Genomic DNA, 8,659 nt, shown 5'->3' with positions numbered 1-8,659 from the left:
CAGCAGGACGGCATTAAAGATGCTCATCACTAAACGGAATCAGTTGAGAGATGGGTGTGCAATGCATGTACCTCCCATGATGCTGCCATGCAAACTCAGTATTTCTGGTTCCTAACAAGGCACTGTGCATCAGGCAGGAGAGATGGGTAAAATCCACTTGCAAGGCTTGGGGTTGTCCCTCTTCTTTGCATGCACAGGCTCTACAAGCCAAAGGGACTTTACAGCTGGACAATACCTGCCTATGGGACAGGTGCTTTGACTTGGTACCTACCGAGTAGGTTATCTACCAAGGACCAGTAATGCTCCTGTAAAAGGACATTAAGAAACAAACCCTCTCATCACATCCTGCATTCTCTTGTCGTACATAACTCTTTATCAAGGAGGAACTGAGACTTGATGAAAGCAGAGAGATTGTTGATGTAGTTGAAGGTTATTATTAATTACAGTCTGGATATGTCAGAAGCAACAGCCGCTACCCTCTGCCAGGCAGGTTTGCTCAGCAGTACCATCCTCTATTCAAGCCACGACACTAATTTATATAGTTTTTTATAGGACATATAAGAAAATTGATTAACTTATTTTATCAATGTGGGCCAATCAATTTGGAAGGAAGCTTGCAGTGTCCATTTCCATAACACAGCATTTCTCCTGCTCATACCTGCCAAATTTCAGCATTCTGTTGACTGCTGCTTTGGCAAACAAGGCTAACAGCTATCTCCTTGTGCATCCTCCACTGCATATCCAAGTATTACTAGAGGTTAACTTCAGCAATTGAGGCTCCAGCCACTGGCAATGAATGAAAGGCAAGAAACTGTAACGACTGAGATAACAGGCAGCATAATGTGCCGAACTTGAGTGAACTCCTGGGGTGTGAGTGACAGTGCCCTGACACAATTTACATTCAAAATTCATGGCGTGTTTATGCAGAGAAAATATGTGGAATGTTTTGAAACTCTTTTCATGGTGTCCTTCAGTAAATTTTGCTTCCCTCTTCTTCTGCTGTAGAGCTAAAAGGAGGTAAAGAAATGAGAGGGAGGCAGAAGAAAAGAGCAGAGGTTTTCCCAGTCTATAGCTATTCCACAAACACACAAACCCTGGCACAATTTGTGAATGTACAGAACCTCCTGGAAGCAAATTTGACTTAATATATTATAATTCACACAGGGAATTCTCTCTGTTGTTCCATCAACCTTGGTTCTTAAAGGGGAAAACAGCACCAGATAAAACACTTGGCTCTTTACAAGGGGGTAATATCCTAAATGAGTAGTCTTTAAACAATTAAGTCTGGTAATGATTTCTGTTTCTGAAACGCTGTTTCTGGCTTTGTATTTTTTATTGGTGTCAGCTTTGTCCTAGATGTAATTTGGTTTGCAATTCTTTTTGTGAGTGAAGTGATAAAGTAACAGGGCAGGAGCCCTTCTGATGCTCTTGGTGGATTTGGCTTCACTGCAAGGATTACCTGTTGACTGGGAATTTTAGCAACTGACTTTCTCACAATGGGAAGTCAGGTCCAAATCCTTGTTCTGTGGCTGATTTTTATTGAGTAGCTCTCCTGCTGAGCTGGATGTGATTCCACACGGAATGAGGCACTGCTCAGCCTAAGTAAGGTCATCTGTCCTTGCTGGCTCTGCCATTTTTCAGTTAATCTAGCTGAGGCTGAAACATCCCAGACAGTCAGTGTTTATAAACATCTCCTTGTTCATCTGACACATCTGGGATGAGCCAGACTCTCTGGGTCTATGGCATTAAGTTGTTTGCACATGTGTGGTTGATCCAAGGTGCTCAGGATGGATCTGTTGTACATGCATGTACACGTACACTGGGCTCTGTTGTGGCTCATGGTCATCCAGGGACAAGTACTGGTCGCTGCAATCTATCCTTAAACCACTTCTTTTACTGTCTCTGTCAAGGAAGAACAACTCCCTTGGCTTTAACCCATCTTCATTTCTTATTTTCTGCAAGTCCTTTAGGAGGATCTCAGGATTTCACACGGTGTCTCCACAGGTGATTTTGTGAGGGAATGTACTGAAACATCTTTCTTGAACCATGAGTTGAACTGCTCTGTGACTTGCAGGGGATCCAGCTGCTTGGTGTGTCTGCCCATGAGTCCCTACACTAAAAAGTTCTTAAGCCACTGGTCAGTGCAAGTTGAATTTGGTAATGAAATAGAGACCCCAGAGAGGTTTTTTCCTCCAATCTCTAGGGGAATAGGCAACCTGCAGAGAATCACAGAATCATCAAATGCTTTTGGTTGGAAGGGACCTTAAAGCTCAACCAGTTCCAACCCCTGCCACGGGCAGGGACACCTTCCACTAGAGCAGGTTGCTCCAAGCCCCTGTGTCCAACCTGGCCTTGAACACTGCCAGGGATGGGGCAGCCACAGCTTCTCTGGACAAAGAAATGAAATGCAATGAAATCCAATGAAAATGCTACAGACTGAATTCAGTATGTTTAGAGATCAAGACAAATACCAGTAGATTCTGCTCATCACAGACCTCTTTGCCATGTGTCCTCCTCCCAGCACTTTTGGTCAGACACAGTCTTGCCACAGCCTTTGGTTACGAAAAAAATCACACCAAGTCTTAGGGGTTGCATGAACTGGAGGACGAGGCTGTTGAGGTTCTGTTGTACTCCTCTTTTCTGGATGCTTCCCAAGAGCCTCCCTAGAAAAAACTGACAGCAGGGGTGGGATGGGATGGACCTTTTTATTTGAGTGCTGTGAAGAAAGGCACAGCGTAGTTTAACACAGCCATAAGCCGTGTCTGGAAAATGCTGCTGTTGTAATTGTGGCAATACAGTCTACATGTGTGTGTAGATGCCCACATTTTGGTGTAAAAATGTGTGTGCTTTTACACCCCACTAAGGTGTACTGAAAAGAGTCTGTGTCTTAAAAAAATAGCGTAGTGTGAAAAGAAATCTGTGAAAAACAGGAAGGCTGAAATAAACCAAGGGTCTGCGACCTGTGTTGACACAATTATGAGTCAGTTCATACCTTTTGGTTCCCTCTGTGTTTACAGGAGACGCTGTGTTTGACTATCCATCATCTGATGTCTCACTGAAAGCCTTGCTTAGTAGAGCCCTTTTTTCCCCTCCTTCTTTTGCATAGAAATGAAAAAAAAAATCAAAACACCTGAGAGAAACACTGTTTTTTGATAAATAAACAAACTCTGGAAACATCTTTATTAAAAGCACCATTTAGCCAAGGAGCTGTTTTGTTGGATTGCACTTAAAAGCAACTTCTTTTCTCCTTTCTTTTTTGTCCAAAGTATGCAACACCTTTTGCAGGGGAGTTCAGTGGCTGCCATTGTGTGCTAATTAAACAACCAAGTGGAACAGGGATGCTGCACTAATACCTTTACTGGGCTTTGAGAGAAGCTTCTATATGTATACTTGTACATTATGAATGGCTAATACACATTTCTATTTGCAGCTCTCTTCCCAGCTGTATGTCATAGAATGGCTTGGGTTGGAAAGGACCTCAAGATTATCTAGTTCCAAAGCCTCCTGGCTGCATTTAATTGTATTAAACCAGCTAGCCCTTTCCAGGATAGTATTGGCATTAGCAACCCTTTCAATTGATGAAAACTGGTGTTTGAGACACAAGTAACAATAACTCATGCGATGGATGCTGCTAGTAGGTGGCATTCTGCTATCTTTAAAACTCACATCTGATACCTTAGCAAGAGAGAGGTGTTTCAAGGGAAGAGAAAAATAGCAAGGCACAGCTTGAAAAATTCCTACATTTGACAACCATGGCATGAAGAGATGCCACAGGTTAGGGATACCCACTAGTTTAAAGGCCATCAGTAAACACGCATAGAAGAAAAGGCTGTAATTTTAAAGGGCAGAGTGTCTTTTTGATGATAAAAGATTCTCAATGTCTGTAAATATTTCTCAATGACGCAAAAGGTTCTGTTGGTTAAAAGTGTGGAATTTTTATTTATTTTGCTCAGACCCATTCTGTGCTTTTTTCTTCCATAAAAACTCTGCTTGGGTGAAAGAGTTGATTATTCTGATCTTTGGCAAATTTTCTTTCGCAACTGTCCAAATGCTATATAATAAATCAAGAGGTTTTTTCCCCCCTAGATTGAAGCTTGTAGGGAACCTGCCACAGAATGTGGCTGCTGTTTGTTGCATAGAGTGATTTGTTGCATTATTGGAGAAACCTTTAACTCCTTCAGGAAAGCAGTTTCTGGTTGTGCATTGTGCTCATGCAGAAGGAGAACTCTGTTGATTTCTTGTGTTAGATATTTATATTCAATGAGATTTCACAGGCAGAAAGATCAGCCCCATTAATACAAATTTGGCCATGCTTGGTTTAAAAAGAGAAAAAGAAAAACCCCTCCCTGTGCCATTTAACCTCTTAGGTGACATTTGTGCCCCTTTTATCCAGGATAGAAGTAGCTTGAACTTCCAAATGTTTTCAGTGCTGTTAAAAATACACTTCTGCTTGAGAAATGCTTTGTAGAGATGGGGAACAGAGTAAGTGGGACAGAACTGAAGCCACAGAGTTCACATGCTCACTTTTTACAAAAGCTGGCCCTCTTTCCTCTTTTTCATATTGTACTTCTTCAGACATGATCAAGACCTTCACCTATATGATTTTATTTCACTCACTTTGGACTTTATCTACCTGGAAGCGTATTGATGGTTCAGGCTCTGCAATGGGATTCAGACCTACCTAGACGAGGTTTTTGAGCCACCAGCTTGGGTGCTGGTAACAATCAAGAAGCAGCAATATAGACATGAGTGACAGAGAGATGCTCAAGTATTCATCCAGCTTCCTAGAAATGCTTTGCAGCCTGCACTGAGCTCCATCCTGTGGCAGAAAGACTGCTACTATACCCCAGTTATCTCATTTAGAGGGCACCCCTGTTCTGCTCCACGGTGCTGGGGCATCTGTCATGAATTCCCACCAGCAATTCTTGGGTTCCGTGGCTTTGGATGTTTGCAGAGATTAAACACATGGGTGAGGGGTCTTGGGAAAGAAAAGTGTGAGTTTCCAGGCTTACTCACAAGGGAAGCTGCCTCTGAGAGATCAAGTGACAAGATGGCATATTGAAGTTCATTGCAGATGTGTATCTGCTCAGGGAATGTAGGTGTAGCAAAGAAACACAGTGCATGTGCAGATCCCAGAACCTGAGACTATGAGGTGGTATCGCTTACAAAGCTCAGGCGCTGAAACCAGGATAGAGAAGGCATCAAAAGCCCAGTGTGATAAAACCACAGAGAAATAGCCAGTTTTCTCTCCACCAAATTCTTCAGCTCTGATGTTTACAGTGATTAAAAAGCAAGGTTTAGGAGTGTAGATCCTGAAGCCAACAAATAGGTCAAAGGAAAGAATTGCAGCTTGCCTTCCACTGTAAATAACCAAGCACAACTGGTTATAACTTCTGTGATTGTCTTACGTTATCAGTCTGAATACTGTGCCTAAGTCTGGTCTCATGTTTTTGGCTAAAACTAGAGTTTGAGGTTCTGAGTTTGGGTTGTTTCTGGTTTTTTTTTTTTTGTAGTAAGCATCAACTTTCCTTGGGAAAGAAAATTGCATTTCTATTGGAAGTAAGTTTTTCAACAAATAGTCAGGATTCCGTGACATGAAATAACAAGGGGAATTGTCTCCTCATTGCTTTCCAAATAAGTAGGCATATGGGTAGCTGTGTTGGGAAGATGCTGAGTACCCAGCATGGAGCTGTACAACACCTCTGGGAAGCACTAGGTGTTCTGCAAGCCTGGGGAGCTGAATCAGTGGAGTAGAAAATACTATCTACTTGAAAAAAAAAGACAACATAATATATCATTGTTCTCCTGTTCATTGAAATACATTTCCAGAGAAATTAAAGCCCAAGCTGATAAACACATAGGAGGCTCACAAATAACTTTTTATTCACACAGGAAGTCCCTTTAAATTCAGTTGACACCAGATGGGGTGGGTTTATTTCCTCAATTAGAATCATGCTCTGTATGAAAATCAGTGCCCTTAGACAACTGCATCTTAAGATATATTTCAGTCACTAGCAGCAATTGCAAAGTGCTATATTGCTTCTGTTCTTGCACCAGCTCCTAACCTCAGTGGTTGTTACCAGCTCAGGCTGCTGGGTGCTGGTGGGGCTCTGCGTTGTCCATTGGGATCATGTTTATTGCACCAGCACTGAAGGGGGCTGGTCATGGTGCTGAGCTGTGGGTAGTCCCTTTGGTGCTGGAGTGGTACCTAAGAGAAAATCTCCCCAGATGAACTGTCCTCTGTGGTGGCTGTCCAGGGAGCGAGTACAGAAAGAGCGCAGGGAGAGAGGAACCCAAGAAGGACTGAAAGCAAAGCTGGAAGAACTGCTGAGAGCTGTGGATAGGATTTATTGCTTTGGAAAAAGTTGTGCAGATTTTTTTGGATAATATTAATGCAGAAAAAAACCTTGAACTGATTTATTTCTGATGAAGAAACAAAGTCCTTCCCCTTGACAGTCCCCACTCCGCACACTTCCCTTCCCCCTCACTTTCTATTTTTCTTTCTTCTACAGTAGACACAACTTTCCCCTCTCTTCCTTGAGCCAAAAGGTCTCTGTTGCTCCTGTGAAGTACAGTTTATGCAATCTTTCCAGCATAGACCTTGCCTTCAGCAGTACCCTTGTACTTTCTTGTATTCATGATATGGGACAGCACATCAAATCCATCTAAATTAAATTATATACTCTTCAGAGGCAGGAACTGGCCGCGTTATAGAAACTGTTCCAGAACATGAAATGATATGGCTGACGTCAAAACCATATTGTTTGTTTACAAACCCACAGTTGGTTCAGTTCCTTTCTTTAAAATCCTTCAGCTTCAACTATAATTCTATCATAAACATAGGTTTCTACTGCTCTAATGATGGACAAACAGAGCAATGTTTGGTGCCCTTTTAAGATTAGCTGTATCCAGTTTATAGTGATAGGTGGAACTGAGAAGGGTTGATTTCTTTAATGCCATCACTGAAAGTATGTGAAAACCAAGCTGGTTTATGCATGTAGTGAGACTCAAGACTAACACAGGGAGAACAGGCAGCTTGCAGGCTGCTTGTACTTGACAGCTTCCAGGACGGGAAAGGGACGCAGGGGAAATGAGTTGAAATGATCTCAGCCCATGTTCTATTTACAGAATTTATTTCACAAGACTTAATCCATTAAGTATTACCTTGGCAGCGGCAACCCAGAAAGAACCCGAGAAAGACGTTGCTATTCTACATAAAGAACAGGCAGCAAATCCACATCTCCTTACCAAACAGAGCCCACACCAGTCATCATGCAATAGAAAGCCTCCAAAGCAACAAATATCACTAAACCTCTGTGTTTGTATTTTGTGGCAAGGGCTGTATTTGGGGCAATAAATTAGTCTTTGCAAATTAAGAGGGGAAAAAAAAATGCCACAACACCCTTTCAATTATTTCCAGGAGTTATTACAGGGCCATGCAGAAAAGGAATTAGAAGATAATACAGTCTTTTAAAAGATCCATTTCATCTCTCTCTGAAAATAGAATAGATATTGTGAGCTGCAGGGTTTTCCATTATATTATTAGGTAATACAAGTCATTAAGGCTAATTCATACTTTTGCAGTGATTTGGAATTGTAACATGCTATAGAAGTGCTCATGGGTCCTGTTAAATAGTAGCGCTTGGTTGTTAAGGATATTTATTTTAAACCCAATTTAGCATTTGCTGGTTATAGGGAATGAGAGGTAGGGCTACACTTACGGTAACAGCTTACTCTTCTCCTTGCTGAACTCACTTGTATCTTTGCTACTGGTAATAATGAGTAGGGGGTGGCAGGGCAAAGCAAGGCTCTGGTTTGGTTGACTCTGTTCAGCTCTGCTGGAGTCAGTGAGAAAGATTCCCTTAAATTAAACTGTAGAGGAGCCCTCTTATAATGAAAGGAGGGAACTGTAGGGAGGGAAAAGGGAGAAAAGACCTACCAGACCTACGTCATAGGGATGCTGTGAAGTGTGCTCATGGGACGAGCAGCCTGAAATCCTCATGCCTGGGGATGCATTCAGGCTTTTAGGAAGGGATGGGATTAACCTACGTTAATGCTTCTTGAGGAAAATAACTCATCTGAAGTAGCTGGTAGAGGAAGGATTCTTTTTACTTGGCTTCTGCTGGTTGTTACAGAGGCCTCTAGGATTGTGACTGGGCTTCATTTTAGGAAGAGCTGTTCCTTTGCTGGGAACAGTCGTGCTAGAAGTATGGTATGCCAAAATGCTGCAGGTCGGTGAGGATGAACGTAAGAGCCCGAGCCCTTGGCTGAAACAGTCAGTAACAAACCCCAGCTTTTTTGAATGAAAAGTGTGTACTAGAAAAATGGAGTAGTTATTCTGGTTAAAACCTGAAACCAAACATTATTTCCTCCTTCCATGTCCTTCTTTGGGGCAGGAAGAAAAGGAACATCCTATTCTTCACTTAAAACCAGAAAATTAGCGGTAGCCTTATTTTATGTTAAAGTTACCCAAAGCCCATAAAATATTCTGAGTGAAGCAAAACTCACATTTTATATAGAATCATGGAATGGTTTGGGTTGGAAAAGACTTTAATATCATCTAGTTCCGACCCCCTGCCATGGGCAGGGACACCACACACTAAACTATGTCGCCCAAGGCTCTGTCCAACCTGGCCTTGAACACCTCCAGGGTTGGAGC

At 42.2% G+C, this 8,659-nt stretch overlaps 1 protein-coding gene across 1 annotated transcript in view; it reads left to right on the top strand.

The window, feature by feature from the left end:
• Positions 1–8,659, top strand: part of LOC104412802 (G protein-coupled receptor kinase 5) — a gene marked incomplete at its 5' end in the record, with an annotated part of 72,715 nt that overhangs the window by 167 nt on the left and 63,889 nt on the right. The window lies entirely within an intron of this gene.

This window comes from Nestor notabilis, unplaced genomic scaffold (assembly GCF_000696875.1).
Source record: "Nestor notabilis isolate BGI_N333 unplaced genomic scaffold, ASM69687v1 scaffold14091, whole genome shotgun sequence".
NCBI lineage: Eukaryota > Metazoa > Chordata > Aves > Psittaciformes > Psittacidae > Nestor > Nestor notabilis.
The sequence above is the reverse complement of the archived record's forward strand: the minus strand, read 5'-3'. Positions and strand labels throughout refer to the sequence as shown.